This window comes from Arachis stenosperma, chromosome 6 (assembly GCF_014773155.1).
Source record: "Arachis stenosperma cultivar V10309 chromosome 6, arast.V10309.gnm1.PFL2, whole genome shotgun sequence".
Taxonomy (NCBI): domain Eukaryota; kingdom Viridiplantae; phylum Streptophyta; class Magnoliopsida; order Fabales; family Fabaceae; genus Arachis; species Arachis stenosperma.
This window is the reverse complement of record NC_080382.1, coordinates 69,796,230-69,810,932: the sequence shown is the minus strand read 5'-3', so window position 1 is coordinate 69,810,932 and position 14,703 is coordinate 69,796,230. Positions and strand designations below refer to the sequence as shown.

Genomic DNA, 14,703 nt, shown 5'->3' with positions numbered 1-14,703 from the left:
ATGCTTGCACCAAGATCACAAAATGCTCTCTCAATCATCATGTTACCTATTGTGCAGGGGATGTGAAAGCTCCCTGGGTCTTTCATCTTCTTTGGCAACTTTTTCTGGATGATGGCACTACACTCCCTGGTCATCACAACCGTTTGTCCCTCTTTCAAGGCTCTTTTCTTTGTCAACAATTCCTTCATGAACTTAGCATATAGGGGCATCTGTTCAAGTGCTTCAATGAAGGGGATGTTGATGTGTAGTGTCTTGAATATTTCCAAGAATTTGGAATATTGCTTCTCTTTGTTCTCTTCTTTAAACCTTTGAGGGTATGGGAGTATTGGTTGGTATGCTTTCACTGCCTCCTTCTTAGCTAATTTATCACTTTGTGTATAGGTTTCTTGCTCCTACTTTTGTTCCTTCACCTCTTCTTTTAAGCCTTCTTTGATGTGCTCTTCCTGAGTAATGGCTTCTGTCTCCACTTTCTTCCCACTTCTCAGGGTGATTGCTTTACACTCCTCCCATTTTATGGCTTTTTCTGTGTCTCTAGGGTTGGGTATCGTATCACTTGGAAGAACATTGGTTGGTCGCTCTGCTTGTTTGGCTATTTGTCCCACTTGTCTCTCAATATTCTTCATGATGACCTCATGTTCCTTGTGTCCCTTAGCTAAGGCTTGAGTGGTTTGAGCAAGTGCTTGCAAGGTTGCTTCAAGACTTGAGATTCTAGTCTCATGATGGTCAATTGGGGATATGATGGGGGTTGATTGTTGTTGGAAGTTGTTGGGTGGATTAGTGTGGTAATTCTGTGTGTTGGATGTTGGTGCAGGGAAGTTGTTTTGGTGAGTTTGTGAGTTATTGTGAGGGTGTTGATATGTGTTTTGTGTTTTTCTATATTGGTTAGTGTTGTTGGCATGGTGGTTTTGGTTATTTGTGGTGCGGGTGTGATTGTGGTTGTTGTTCTTTTGCCAATGGTTTTCACCCCACTTTAGATTGGGATGATTTCTCCAAGATGAATTGTATGTATCACCATGAAATTCATCCTGAGAATTTGAAGTGTTCTGCATGTATTGAACTTGTTCTTGTGGTTGCTCAACCGTGGCCCCTTCACCTTGGCTCCATTCAAGTGATGGTTGATTTGTTGTGTTCACTAATGCTAGCTGGAAACCATCCATTCTCTTTGTCATCATTTCCATTTGTTGTTGGATTTGTTGGTGCATCAACTTGTTTTGTGCCAAGATAGCATCAACACCTTCAAGTTCCATTACACCTTTCTTTGGGGGTGGATTATGCTGCCTCTCTGATGAGTAATAATATTGATTGTTTGCCACAATCTCAATGAGGTCTTGAGCCTCCTCAGCAGTTTTCATCATGTTGAGTGATCCTCCTGATGAGTAATCTAGTCCCTTCCTTGCTTCTGGATTTAGGCCTTCATAGAAGTTTTGGAGTTTGACCCAATCACTAAACATGTCAGGTGGGCATCTTCTCATTAGTGCCTTGTACCTTTCCCAGGCTTCATATAATGACTCCCCATCCATTTGCCTAAAAGTCTGAACCTCTGTCTTCAACTTGATGATCTTTTGAGGTGGGTAGAACTTTGCTAGAAATCTTCTCATCACTTCATTCCAATCATTGAGGCTTTCCTTGGGGAATGACTCTAGCCATTGAGTGGCCTTGTCCCTCAAAGAGAATGGGAATAGCAACAACTTGTAGACATCTGGATGCACTCCATTTGTCTTCACTGTATTGCATATCCTCAGAAAAACAGATAGATGTTGATTTGGGTCTTCAAGAGGTCCCCCTCCATAAGAGCAATTGTTCTGTACCAAAGTGATGAGCTGAGATTTTAACTCAAAGTTATTGGCCTGAACATTTGGTGTAGCAATACTGCTCCCACAATGTCTTGGGTCAGGGATGGTATAGGAAGATAGCACCCTTCTAGCTTGTCCACCATTATTGTTGACCCCTCTAGGAGGATTTTGTATCTCATCCTCCATGACTTGGTCTTCTCCCTCTGATTCCTCTGACTCCTCTTCACCAACTATGAACTTTCCTCTTTCTGCTCTCCTTATCCTTCGGAGGGTTCTCTCGTCCTCAATATTACGTCTACTAGCTCCTGACATACACAAACAAACCAAAATCACAAGTGAGACACTCTAAAACTAGAGTGAAATTGGGGTTAGTGAAACAAAGTATCAAACAGTTAGTGGGCTTAGCAAAAACACAATAAAAAATGCTTAATCTAAACCACCTTTCACTTAATCATTGTCAATCTAACCAATCCCCGGCAACGGCGCCAAAAACTTGATACGTGAAAATTAAGAATTCACGTACAACCGGCAAGTATACCGGGTCGTATCAAGTAATAAAACTCACAAAGAGTGAGGTCGATCCCACGGAGATTGGTAGATTAAGCAACTTTAGTTAAATGGTAGATTTAGTCAAGCAAACATAGTTTTGATTTCAGGAGCATTTTGATTTTTAAACATAATTGCAAGAATTTAAATGGCAAAGAATGTAAAGAACTAGAATAAAGAAATAAAGTGCAAGTAAATGACGGAAACTTAAAGTGCAAGAAACTTAAATGACATCAAAGATAAATTGCAAGGAATTAAAGGTTGCAGAAATTTAAAGAACATAAAAGTAAATGGCAAGAAGTAAATGAACAGAATGTAGAAGGGGATTGGGAAATGGGTAATCAAATAACTAGAGCAAGAGAAATGAGAATTAATGATAGAGAGGATCATTAGGGATTAGAGATGTTAGTTTTCATGAATTGATGTTAGTCAAATCCTTCTCAATCATGGGTGTAGATCTATGGCAAGTGGGTGATTGAATCCCAATCTCTTGGTGATTCAATCTCTCTCAACATAATCAACTGCCACTCTCGTGATCTAATTGTTCATGAGAAGAGATGAAGCTCAAATCTATCCAGCCACACAATTCCTATAATCTCAACCAAGGAGAGTTACATCTCACATACTAACCAAGGTATATTGATTAAAGAAATCATGAAAGGATGAACTCTAAACTGAATTATGTGGCTCATTCCTCAAACTCACCACATAATTCATATAAATTAACCCCTCTCTCGATGGTGGTTGAATCTTTGAAGATCAAGAGTTTCCTCTTTAGATCAACCACTAGAATTGAGGAGGAGAAGATGGGTTCACCAATTCATTCCAACCAACAGAGCTCCTCCCCCTAATGAAAGTGGGGTTTAGTGAGTCATTGCTCCAATTTCAACAACAATTGCCATGAACAAAAATTAAACTAAGTGTAAAGGAAGAAGAAGAAGAAGAATGAAGTGCTTAAAACTTGAATATGAAGAAGAAGAATTCCAATAGAAAACCAAAGATGAGCTTTCCGGGAGAGTGCCCGGAAGTTCTAACAAAAGCCAAAATAAAAGTGCTAAAAGTGTCTAAAAATTCTAAGTGTTAAAAAGTACTCAAAAAGTGTAAAAAGTCCCCCACAAGTACAAACTCAATCTCTATTTATACTAGTCCTAAAGCTCTTCCAAAGATCTTCACTTGGGTTAGCAATATGGGCTTCCTCTTTGTTGAATTCTTGGCTCAATTGGAGAAGTTGTTAGCCTTTGTGATGAATAAGGGAAGCAAAGCAAGTTGGCACCAATTCTGGCCCATTGAGGGGCGTTGTTGGCAATAACTCAGGCCTTAGTGCACGTTGGCAACGTGCATGCCAATTTCCTGGAAGTGAGTTTGAGACTTGGGCGTTGCTAGCCCAAGTTGTTGCAAACAACTTGCTCTTCCTCTTCTTGGCTCTACTTTCATGCTAAATGTAGCCCAGAATTTGAGTGTCAACCTTCTGCCTCACTATGAACTATTATACATCATTGGAAAGCTCTTGATGTCTATTTTTCAATGCCACTGGAATCACCTCATTTGGACTTTCCTAGCTCAAGTTATGCTTCCTCAAAGAAGGTAAGGTCAAGCTGCCAAGTTGTTGCCAAGTTGTTGCCAAAAACGCACCTTAACCCCCAAGTTGGCAACGTGCTCGTGCCTAGCCTCCCAAGGCAGGGGCTTGGGGCTGGCGTTGTTGCAAAACACGCCCCCTATCCAGCACGTTGGCAACGTGCTCGAGCCACACTCCAAGGCTCCTCTCTAGCTCCCTTAAATTTCACTTCATGTTCTTGTTTTTAGGGCCTAAAGATGACTCTGGTTTGTCTCCAATCTTGTGCTCCACCATGGACTATTATATATGGTTGGAAAGCTCTAAATGTTAGCTTTCCAACGCAACTGAAAGCACTCAATTTGGATCTCTGTAGCTCAAGATATCTTCCATTGAAGTGGACATGTTCAGGCTGCCTTGTTGGAGTTGTTGTGAATAACGCCCATTCATTCCAAGTTAGCAACGTGCACCACAATTTCCTGGCGTTGTTGCCAAACACTCCTTCTCTTTAGCACGTTGGCAACGTGCTCGAGCCTTTCTCAAGGCTCCAAGTTTGCTTGACAAGTTGGCGTTGGCAACGTGGTTGGTGCCTTGATTGGCGTTAGCAACTTGAGTGGTGCCTCTCCCTGGCGTTAGCAACTTGGTTGGTGCGGCCATTGGGCGTTGGCAACGCGGTTGGTGCACATTCTGGCGTTGCCAACTTGGTGTTGGCGTTGGCAACTTGGTGACATCCTCCCCTGGTGGCTCCTGGCGTTGCCAACTTGGTGTTCAAGTTGGCAACTTGCAATGCTTCATTCCCTTGCATTTGGGGCTTAAGTTTCCCTCTGATTTGAGCTTCCATTCCTTGCCACATTATGGACTATTGTATATCGTTGGAAAGCTCTTGATGTCAGCTTCTCAACGCAATTGGAATCATGTCAATTGGATCCTTGTGGTTCGAGATATTCATCCTTGAAGAGGGGAAGGTCAGGCTGCAATTTCTGCTGATCATGCACTAGCACGTTGCCAACTTGGTTTCCAAGTTGCCAACGTGCTACACCTCCTGGCAGCACCAATTTGGGCGTTGGCAACTTGGAAACCAAGTTGCCAACGTGCTCTCTCATCCTGGTTGCATCAAATGGGCGTTGCCAACTTGAGGATCAAGTTGGCAACATGCATCTCCTTCTTGCTCCAAGATTTCCTTGCATCATTGTCTTCTTGCTTCATCACCTATCATAAACCAAAGAAATAGCTTCAAAGTCTTACCAATTCATGCACAAATTCCATGAGATTCATTCATACTCATTCATTTATATATTCTTTAAATCATTTGCATGAATTTGGCTAGAATCACATGTTCCTTGGTATTCTCATGCATGAAGATAAAACTCATAAAAGGACTTGTTTATTTAGAGAAAATGAGTGAAACTAAGCTAAAACCAACTAAACTAACTAGCTAATATAGTAAATATGCAAATGCATCACTCGCCCTTAGGTGTCCTACTCGGGATAGCGTCATTTAGAGAATGAGGGTCGGCACGACGTAAAAAAAAAAAGAGGTGCAACACGAGGACTTCCCAGGAGGTCACCCATCCTAGTACTACTCACGCCCAAGCACGCTTAACTGCGGAGTTCTAATGGGATCCGGTGCATTAGTGCTGGTATGATCGCTGCTATTATAGTTCGCACACACAATTTTCTTAACCATGCGGCGTGAAAGAGCATAACCCTATCCGCGAAGCCTTGCGGGTACTGTAGGTGCCTGCCGAGGATGAGGCCATTGCGGCTCGCCCTTAGGTGTCCTACTCGGGATAGCGTCATTTAGAGAAATAGGGTCGGCACGACGTAAAAAAAAAAAAGAGGTGCAACACGAGAACTTCCCAGGAGGTCACCCCATCCTAGTACTACTCTCGTCCAAGCACGCTTAACTGCGGAGTTCTGATGGGATCCGGTGCATTAGTGCTGGTATGATCGCACCTATAATAGATCGCACACACAATTTTCTTAACCATGCGGCGCGAGAGTGCATAACAATATCCGCGAAGCCTTGCGGGTACTGTAGGTGCCTGCCGAGAATGAGGCCACTGCGGCTCGCCCTTAGGTGGCCTACTCGGGATAGCATCATTTAGAGAATGAGAGTCGGAACGACGTAAAAAAAAAAAAAAGAGGTGCAACACGAGGACTTCCCAGGAGGTCACCCATCCTAGTACTATTCTCGTCCAAGCACGCTTAACTGCGGAGTTCTGATGGGATCCGGTGCATTAGTGCTGGTATGATCGCACCTGTTATAGTTCGCACACACAATTTTCTTAACCATGCGGCACGAGAGAGTATAACACTATCCGCGAAGCCTTGCGGGTACTGTAGGTGCCTGCCGAGCATGAGGCCATTGCGGCTCGCCCTTAGGTGTCCTACTCGGGACAGCGTCATTTAGAGAATGAGGGTCGGCACGACGTAAAAAAAAAAAAGAGGTACAACACGAGGACTTCCCAGGAGGTCACCCATCCTAGTACTACTCTCGCCCAAGCACGCTTAACTGCGGAGTTTTGATGGGATCCGGTGCATTAGTGCTGGTATGATCGCACCTATTATAGTTCGCACACACAATTTTCTTAACCATGCGGGGCGAGAGAGTATAACACTATCTACGAAGCCTTGCGGGTACTGTAGGTGCCTGCCGAGGATGAGGCCATTGCGGCTCGCCCTTAGGTGTCCTACTCGGGATAGCGTCATTTAGAGAATGAGGGTCGGCACGACGTAAAAAAAAAAAAAAGAGGTGCAACACGAGGACTTCCCAGGAGGTCACCCATCCTAGTATTACTCTCGCCCAAGCATGCTTAACTGCGGAGTTCTGAAGGGACCCGACGCATTAGTGCTGGTATGATCGCACCTATTATATTTCGCACACACAATTTTCTTAACCATGCGGCACGAGAGAGTAGAACACTTTCCGCGAAGCCTTGCGGGTACTGTAGGTGCCTGCCGAGGATGAGGCCATTGCGGCTCGCCCTTAGGTGGCCTACTCGGGAGAGCATCTTTTAGAGAATGAGAGGCGGCACGACGTAAAAAAAAATAAAAGAGGTGCAACACGAGGACTTCCCAGGAGGACACCCATCCTAGTACTACTCTCGCCCAAGCACGCTTAACTGCGGAGTTCTGATGGGATCCGGTGCATTAATGCTGGTATGATCGCATCTATTATAGTTCGCACACTCAATTTTCTTAACCATGCGGCGCGAGAGAGTATAACACTATCCGCGAAGCCTGGCGGTACTGTAGGTGCCTGCCGGGGATGAGGCCATTGCGGCTCGCCCTTAGGTGTCCTACTCGGGATAGCGTCATTTAGAGAATGAGGGTCGGCACGACGTAAAAAAAAAAAGAGGTGCAACACGAGGACTTCCCAGGAGGTCACCCATCCTAGTACTATTCTCGTCCAAGCACGCTTAACTGCGGAGTTCTGATGGGATCCGGTGCATTAGTGCTGGTATGATCGCACCTGTTATAATTCGCACACACAATTTTCTTAACCATGCGATACGAGAGAGTATAACACTATCTGCGAAGCCTTGCGGGTACTGTAGGTGCCTGCCGAGCATGAGGCCATTGCGGCTCGCCCTTAGGTGTCCTACTCGGGACAGCGTCATTTAGAAAATGAGGGTCGGCACGACGTAAAAAAAAAAAAAAAAGAGGTGCAACACGAGGACTTCCCAGGAGGTCACCCATCCTAGTACTATTCTCGTCCAAGCACGCTTAACTGCGGAGTTCTGATGGGATCCGGTGCATTAGTGCTGGTATGATCGCACCTGTTATAGTTCGCACACACAATTTTATTAACCATGCGGCACGAGAGGTTATAACACTATCCGCGAAGCCTTGCGGGTACTGTAGGTGCCTGCCGAGCATGAGGCCATTGCGGCTCGCCCTTAGGTGTCCTACTCGGGACAGCGTTATTTAGAGAATGAGGGTCGGCACGACGTAAAAAAAAAAGAGGTACAACACGAGGACTTCCCAGGAGGTCACCCATCCTAGTACTACTCTCGCCCAAGCACGCTTAACTGCGGAGTTCTGATGGGATCCGGTGCATTAGTGCTGGTATGATCGCACCTATTATAGTTCGCACGCACAATTTTCTTAACCATGCGGCGCGAGAGAGCATAACACTATCCGCGAAGCCTTGCGGGTACTGTAGGTGCCTGCCGAGGATGAGGCCATTGCGGCTTGCCCATAGGTGGCCTACTCGGGATAGCAACATTTAGAGAATGAGAGTCGGCACGACGTAAAAAAAAAAAAAAGAGGTGCAACACGAGGACTTCCCAGGAGGTCACCCATCCTAGTACTATTCTCGTCCAAGCACGCTTAACTGCGGAGTTCTGATGGGATCCGGTGCATTAGTGCTGGTATGATCGCACCTGTTATAGTTCGCACACACAATTTTATTAACCATGCGGCACGAGAGGTTATAACACTATCCGCGAAGCCTTGCGGGTACTGTAGGTGCCTGCCGAGCATGAGGCCATTGCGGCTCGCCCTTAGGTGTCCTACTCGGGACAGCGTCATTTAGAGAATGAGGGTTGGCACGATGTAAAAAAAAAAAAAAGAGGTGCAACACGAGGACTTCCCAGGAGGTCACCCATCCTAGTACTATTCTCGTCCAAGCACGCTTAACTGCGGAGTTCTGATGGGATCCGGTGCATTAGTGCTGGTATGATCGCACCTGTTATAGTTCGCACACACAATTTTATTAACCATGCGGCACGAGAGGTTATAACACTATCCGCGAAGCCTTGCGGGTACTGTAGGTGCCTGCCGAGCATGAGGCCATTGCGGCTCGCCCTTAGGTGTCCTACTCGGGACAGCGTCATTTAGAGAATGAGGGTCGGCACGACGTAAAAAAAAAAAAGAGGTGCAACACGAGGACTTCCCAGGAGGTCACCCATCCTAGTACTATTCTCGTCCAAGCACGCTTAACTGCGGAGTTCTGATGGGATCCGGTGCATTAGTGCTGGTATGATCGCACCTGTTATAGTTCGCACACACAATTTTCTTAACCATGCGGCACGAGAGAGTATAACACTATCCGCGAAGCCTTGCGGGTACTGTAGGTGCCTGCCGAGCATGAGGCCATTGCGGCTCGCCCTTAGGTGTCCTACTCGGGACAGCGTTATTTAGAGAATGAGGGTCGGCACGACGTAAAAAAAAAAGAGGTACAACACGAGGACTTCCCAGGAGGTCACCCATCCTAGTACTACTCTCGCCCAAGCACGCTTAACTGCGGAGTTCTGATGGGATCCGGTGCATTAGTGCTGGTATGATCGCACCTATTATAGTTCGCACGCACAATTTTCTTAACCATGCGGCGCGAGAGAGCATAACACTATCCGCGAAGCCTTGCGGGTACTGTAGGTGCCTGCCGAGGATGAGGCCATTGCGGCTTGCCCATAGGTGGCCTACTCGGGATAGCAACATTTAGAGAATGAGAGTCGGCACGACGTAAAAAAAAAAAAAAAGAGGTGCAACACGAGGACTTCCCAGGAGGTCACCCATCCTGGTACTACTCTCGCCCAAGAACGCTTAACTGCGGAGTTCTGATGGGATCCGGTGCATTAGTGATGGTATGATCGCACCTATTATAGTTCGCACACACAATTTTCTTAACCATGCGGCGCGAGAGAGTATAACACTATCCGCGAAGCCTGGCGGGTACTGTAGGTGCCTGCCGAGGATGAGGCCATTGCGGTTCGCCCTTAGGTGTCCTACTCGGGATAGCGTCATTTAGAGAATGAGGGTTGGCACGACGTAAAAAAAAAAAAAAAGAGGTGCAACACGAGGACTTCCCAGGAGGTCACCCATCCTAGTACTATTCTCGTCCAAGCACGCTTAACTGCGGAGTTCTGATGGGATCCGGTGCATTAGTGCTGGTATGATCGCACCTGTTATAGTTTGCACACACAGTTTTCTTAACCATGCGGCACGAGAGAGTATAACACTATCCGCGAAGCCTTGGGGGTACTGTAGGTGCCTGCCGAGCATGAGGCCATTGCGGCTCGCCCTTAGGTGTCCTACTCGGGACAGCGTCAATTAGAGAATGAGGGTCGGCACGACGTAAAAAAAAAAAAAAAGAGGTACAACACGAGGACTTCCCAGGAGGTCACCCATCCTAGTACTACTCTCGCCCAAGCACGCTTAACTGCGGAGTTCTGATGGGATCCGGTGCATTAGTGCTGGTATGATCGCACCTATTATAGTTCGCACACACAATTTTCTTAACCATGCGGGGCGAGAGAGTATAACACTATCTGCGAAGCCTTGCGGGTACTGTAGGTGCCTGTCGAGGATGAGGCCATTGCGGCTTGCCCTTAGGTGTCCTACTCGGGATAGCGTCATTTAGAGAATGAGGGTCGGCACGACGTAAAAAAAAAAAAAAGAGGTGCAACACGAGGACTTCCCAGGAGGTCACCCATCCTAGTATTACTCTCGCCCAAGCATGCTTAACTGCGGAGTTCTGAAGGGATCTGACGGATTAGTGCTGGTATGATCGCACCTATTATATTTCGCACACACAATTTTCTTAACCATGCGGCACGAGAGAGTAGAACACTTTCCGCGAAGCCTTGCGGGTACTGTAGGTGCCTGCCGAGGATGAGGCCATTGCGGCTCGCCCTTAGGTGGCCTACTCGGGAGAGCATCTTTTAGAGAATGAGAGGCGGCACGACGTAAAAAAAAAAAATAAAAGAGGTGCAACACGAGGACTTCCCAGGAGGACACCCATCCTAGTACTACTCTCGCCCAAGCATGCTTAACTGCGGAGTTCTGATGGGATCCGGTGCATTAATGCTGGTATGATCGCATCTATTATAGTTCGCACACACAATTTTCTTAACCATGCGGCGCGAGAGAGTATAACACTATCTGCGAAGCCTGGCGGTACTGTAGGTGCCTGCCGGGGATGAGGCCATTGCGGCTCGCCCTTAGGTGTCCTACTCGGGATAGCGTCATTTAGAGAATGAGGGTCGGCACGACGTAAAAAAAAAAAAAGAGGTGCAACACGAGGACTTCCCAGGAGGTCACCCATCCTAGTACTATTCTCGTCCAAGCACGCTTAACTGCGGAGTTCTGATGGGATCGGTGCATTAGTGCTGGTATGATCGCACCTGTTATAATTTGCACACACAATTTTCTTAACCATGCGGCACGAGAGAGTATAACACTATCCGCGAAGCCTTGCGGGTACTGTAGGTGCCTGCCGAGCATGAGGCCATTGCGGCTCGCCCTTAGGTGTCCCACTCGGGACAGCGTCATTTAGAAAATGAGGGTCGGCACGACGTAAAAAAAAAAAGGAGGTACAACACGAGGACATCCCAGGAGGTCACCCATCCTAGTACTACTCTCGCCCAAGCACGCTTAACTGCGGAGTTCTGATGGGATCCGGTGCATTAGTGCTGGTATGATCGCACCTGTTATAGTTCGCACACACAATTTTCTTAACCATGCGGGGCGAGAGAGTATAACACTATCTACGAAACCTTGCGGGTACTGTAGGTGCCTGCCGAGGATGAGGCCATTACGGCTCGCTGATACGTGAAAATTAAGAATTCACGTACAACCGGCAAGTATACCGGGTCGTATCAAGTAATAAAACTCACAAAGAGTGAGGTCGATCCCACGGAGATTGGTAGATTAAGCAAGTTTAGTTAAATAGTAGATTTAGTCAAGCAAACATAGTTTTGATTTCAGGAGCATTTTGATTTTTAAACATAATTGCAAGAATTTAAATGGCAAAGAATGTAAAGAACTAGAATAAAGAAATAAAGTGCAAGTAAATGACGGAAACTTAAAGTGCAAGAAACTTAAATGACATCAAAGATAAATTGCAAGGAATTAAAGGTTGCAGAAATTTAAAGAACATAAAAGTAAATGGCAAGAAGTAAATGAACAGAATGTAGAAGGGGATTGGGAAATGGGTAATCAAATAACTAGAGCAAGAGAAATGAGAATTAATGATAGAGAGGATCATTAGGGATTAGAGATGTTAGTTTTCATGAATTGATGTTAGTCAAATCCTTCTCAATCATGGGTGTAGATCTATGGCAAGTGGGTGATTGAATCCCAATCTCTTGGTGATTCAATCTCTCTCAACATAATCAACTGCCACTCTCGTGATCTAATTGTTCATGAGAAGAGATGAAGCTCAAATCTATCCAGCCACACAATTCCTATAATCTCAACCAAGGAGAGTTACATCTCACATACTAACCAAGGTATATTGATTAAAGAAATCATGAAAGGATGAACTCTAAACTGAATTATGTGGCTCATTCCTCAAACTCACCACATAATTCATATAGATTAACCCCTCTCTCGATGGTGGTTGAATCTTTGAAGATCAAGAGTTTCCTCTTTAGATCAACCACTAGAATTGAGGAGGAGAAGATGGGTTCACCAATTCATTCCAACCAACAGAGCTCCTCTCCCTAATGAAAGTGGGGTTTAGTGAGTCATTGCTCCAATTTCAACAACAATTGCCATGAACAAAAATTAAACTAAGTGTAAAGGAAGAAGAAGAAGAAGAATGAAGTGCTTAAAACTTGAATATGAAGAAGAAGAATTCCAATAGAAAACCAAAGATGAGCTTTCCGGGAGAGTGCCCGGAAGTTCTAACAAAAGCCAAAATAAAAGTGCTAAAAGTGTCTAAAAATTCTAAGTGTTAAAAAGTACTCAAAAAGTGTAAAAAGTCCCCCATAAGTACAAACTCAATCTCTATTTATACTAGTCCTAAAGCTCTTCCAAAGATCTTCACTTGGGTTAGCAATATGGGCTTCCTCTTTGTTGACTTCTTGGCTCAATTGGAGAAGTTGTTAGCCTTTGTGATGAATAAGGGAAGCAAAGCAAGTTGGCACCAATTCTGGCCCATTGAGGGGCGTTGTTGGCAATAACTCAGGCCTTAGTGCACGTTGGCAACGTGCATGCCAATTTCCTGGAAGTGAGTTTGAGACTTGGGCGTTGCTAGCCCAAGTTGTTGCAAACAACTTGCTCTTCCTCTTCTTGGCTCTACTTTCATGCTAAATGTAGCCCAGAATTTGAGTGTCAACCTTCTGCCTCACTATAAACTATTATACATCATTGGAAAGCTCTTGATGTCTATTTTTCAATGCCACTGGAATCACCTCATTTGGACTTTCCTAGCTCAAGTTATGCTTCCTCAAAGAAGGTAAGGTCAAGCTGCCAAGTTGTTGCCAAGTTGTTGCCAAAAACGCACCTTAACCCCCAAGTTGGCAACGTGCTCGTGCCTAGCCTCCCAAGGCAGGGGCTTGGGGCTGGCGTTGTTGCAAAACACGCCCCCTATCCAGCACGTTGGCAACGTGCTCGAGCCACACTCCAAGGCTCCTCTCTAGCTCCCTTAAATTTCACTTCATGTTCTTGTTTTTAGGGCCTAAAGATGACTCTAGTTTGGCTCCAATCTTGTGCTCCACCATGGACTATTATATATGGTTGGAAAGCTCTGAATGTTAGCTTTCCAACGCAACTGAAAGCACTCAATTTGGATCTCTGTAGCTCAAGATATCTTCCATTGAAGTGGACATGTTCAGGCTGCCTTGTTGGAGTTGTTGTGAATAACGCCCATTCATTCCAAGTTAGCAACGTGCACCACAATTTCCTGGCGTTGTTGCCAAACACTCCTTCTCATTAGCACGTTGGCAACGTGCTCGAGCCTTTCTCAAGGCTCCAAGTTTGCTTGACAAGTTGGCATTGGCAACGCCCATCTAGCGTTGGCAACGTGGTTGGTGCCTTGATTGGCGTTAGCAACTTGAGTGGTGCCTCTCCCTGGCGTTAGCAACTTGGTTGGTGCGGCCATTGGGCGTTGGCAACGTGGTTGGTGCACATTCTGGCGTTGCCAACTTGGTGTTGGCGTTGGCAACTTGGTGACATCCTCCCCTGGTGGCTCCTGGCGTTGCCAACTTGGTGTTCAAGTTGGCAACTTGCAATTCTTCATTCCCTTGCATTTGGGGCTTAAGTTTCCCTCTGATTTGAGCTTCCATTCCTTGCCACATTATGGACTATTGTATATCGTTGGAAAGCTCTTGATGTCAGCTTCTCAACGCAATTGGAATCATGTCAATTGGATCCTTGTGGTTCGAGATATTCATCCTTGAAGAGGGGAAGGTCAGGCTGCAATTTCTGCTGATCATGCACTAGCACGTTGCCAACTTGGTTTCCAAGTTGCCAACGTGCTACACCTCCTGGCAGCACCAATTTGGGCGTTGGCAACTTGGAAACCAAGTTGCCAACGTGCTCTCTCATCCTGGTTGCATCAAATGGGCGTTGCCAACTTGAGGATCAAGTTGGCAACACGCATCTCCTTCTTGCTCCAAGATTTCCTTGCATCATTGTCTTCTTGCTTCATCACCTATCATAAACCAAAGAAATAGCTTCAAAGTCTTACCAATTCATGCACAAATTCCATGAGATTCATTCATACTCATTCATGTATATATTCTTTAAATCATTTGCATGAATTTGGCTAGAATCACATGTTCCTTGGTATTCTCATGCATGAAGATAAAACTCATAAAAGGACTTGTTTATTTAGAGAAAATGAGTGAAACTAAGCTAAAACCAACTAAACTAACTAGCTAATATAGTAAATATGCAAATGCATCACAACACCAAACTTAAACCTTGCTTGTCCTCAAGCAACAAAAGAACTATGCACAAAGATTTCTTTTAATTGGAATGAGTTGAGGAATAGCTTGTAATACCTTGGTGAGTGAAGTGATTAGGTGATAGTGGGGTGAACTCTGAATTATGTGTTCATGCAAGGGTCCCAGTGCTTAT

The 14,703-nt window shown here is 45.4% G+C and overlaps 20 non-coding genes across 20 annotated transcripts; all 20 read right to left on the bottom strand.

Annotated features, from left to right (window-relative positions):
- Positions 1-5,426: 5,426 nt before the first annotated feature.
- Positions 5,427-5,545, bottom strand: LOC130938173 (5S ribosomal RNA). The gene has a single exon (XR_009069348.1). It is a non-coding gene; the product is annotated as a 5S ribosomal RNA (ribosomal RNA).
- A 184-nt stretch (positions 5,546-5,729) lies between these two features.
- Positions 5,730-5,849, bottom strand: LOC130938522 (5S ribosomal RNA). Its single transcript, XR_009069686.1, has one exon. It is a non-coding gene; the product is annotated as a 5S ribosomal RNA (ribosomal RNA).
- Positions 5,850-6,035: 186 nt separating this feature from the next.
- Positions 6,036-6,154, bottom strand: LOC130936990 (5S ribosomal RNA). Its single transcript, XR_009068233.1, has one exon. It is a non-coding gene; the product is annotated as a 5S ribosomal RNA (ribosomal RNA).
- Positions 6,155-6,338: 184 nt separating this feature from the next.
- On the bottom strand, positions 6,339-6,457 carry LOC130938287 (5S ribosomal RNA). The gene has a single exon (XR_009069459.1). It is a non-coding gene; the product is annotated as a 5S ribosomal RNA (ribosomal RNA).
- A 186-nt stretch (positions 6,458-6,643) lies between these two features.
- On the bottom strand, positions 6,644-6,762 carry LOC130938966 (5S ribosomal RNA). The gene has a single exon (XR_009070102.1). It is a non-coding gene; the product is annotated as a 5S ribosomal RNA (ribosomal RNA).
- A 186-nt stretch (positions 6,763-6,948) lies between these two features.
- On the bottom strand, positions 6,949-7,067 carry LOC130937948 (5S ribosomal RNA). The gene has a single exon (XR_009069137.1). It is a non-coding gene; the product is annotated as a 5S ribosomal RNA (ribosomal RNA).
- A 182-nt stretch (positions 7,068-7,249) lies between these two features.
- Positions 7,250-7,368, bottom strand: LOC130936989 (5S ribosomal RNA). The gene has a single exon (XR_009068232.1). It is a non-coding gene; the product is annotated as a 5S ribosomal RNA (ribosomal RNA).
- Positions 7,369-7,556: 188 nt separating this feature from the next.
- LOC130936980 (5S ribosomal RNA) lies at positions 7,557-7,675 on the bottom strand. Its single transcript, XR_009068231.1, has one exon. It is a non-coding gene; the product is annotated as a 5S ribosomal RNA (ribosomal RNA).
- Positions 7,676-7,857: 182 nt separating this feature from the next.
- On the bottom strand, positions 7,858-7,976 carry LOC130938997 (5S ribosomal RNA). The gene has a single exon (XR_009070131.1). It is a non-coding gene; the product is annotated as a 5S ribosomal RNA (ribosomal RNA).
- Positions 7,977-8,162: 186 nt separating this feature from the next.
- Positions 8,163-8,281, bottom strand: LOC130936969 (5S ribosomal RNA). Its single transcript, XR_009068230.1, has one exon. It is a non-coding gene; the product is annotated as a 5S ribosomal RNA (ribosomal RNA).
- A 186-nt stretch (positions 8,282-8,467) lies between these two features.
- On the bottom strand, positions 8,468-8,586 carry LOC130936957 (5S ribosomal RNA). Its single transcript, XR_009068229.1, has one exon. It is a non-coding gene; the product is annotated as a 5S ribosomal RNA (ribosomal RNA).
- A 184-nt stretch (positions 8,587-8,770) lies between these two features.
- On the bottom strand, positions 8,771-8,889 carry LOC130936946 (5S ribosomal RNA). Its single transcript, XR_009068228.1, has one exon. It is a non-coding gene; the product is annotated as a 5S ribosomal RNA (ribosomal RNA).
- A 182-nt stretch (positions 8,890-9,071) lies between these two features.
- LOC130938984 (5S ribosomal RNA) lies at positions 9,072-9,190 on the bottom strand. Its single transcript, XR_009070119.1, has one exon. It is a non-coding gene; the product is annotated as a 5S ribosomal RNA (ribosomal RNA).
- A 187-nt stretch (positions 9,191-9,377) lies between these two features.
- Positions 9,378-9,496, bottom strand: LOC130938726 (5S ribosomal RNA). Its single transcript, XR_009069877.1, has one exon. It is a non-coding gene; the product is annotated as a 5S ribosomal RNA (ribosomal RNA).
- Positions 9,497-9,683: 187 nt separating this feature from the next.
- Positions 9,684-9,802, bottom strand: LOC130936935 (5S ribosomal RNA). Its single transcript, XR_009068226.1, has one exon. It is a non-coding gene; the product is annotated as a 5S ribosomal RNA (ribosomal RNA).
- Positions 9,803-9,989: 187 nt separating this feature from the next.
- LOC130938972 (5S ribosomal RNA) lies at positions 9,990-10,108 on the bottom strand. The gene has a single exon (XR_009070108.1). It is a non-coding gene; the product is annotated as a 5S ribosomal RNA (ribosomal RNA).
- A 186-nt stretch (positions 10,109-10,294) lies between these two features.
- On the bottom strand, positions 10,295-10,413 carry LOC130939008 (5S ribosomal RNA). Its single transcript, XR_009070142.1, has one exon. It is a non-coding gene; the product is annotated as a 5S ribosomal RNA (ribosomal RNA).
- Positions 10,414-10,602: 189 nt separating this feature from the next.
- On the bottom strand, positions 10,603-10,721 carry LOC130937687 (5S ribosomal RNA). The gene has a single exon (XR_009068893.1). It is a non-coding gene; the product is annotated as a 5S ribosomal RNA (ribosomal RNA).
- A 184-nt stretch (positions 10,722-10,905) lies between these two features.
- Positions 10,906-11,023, bottom strand: LOC130938834 (5S ribosomal RNA). Its single transcript, XR_009069978.1, has one exon. It is a non-coding gene; the product is annotated as a 5S ribosomal RNA (ribosomal RNA).
- A 184-nt stretch (positions 11,024-11,207) lies between these two features.
- On the bottom strand, positions 11,208-11,326 carry LOC130938440 (5S ribosomal RNA). Its single transcript, XR_009069606.1, has one exon. It is a non-coding gene; the product is annotated as a 5S ribosomal RNA (ribosomal RNA).
- Positions 11,327-14,703: the final 3,377 nt, after the last annotated feature.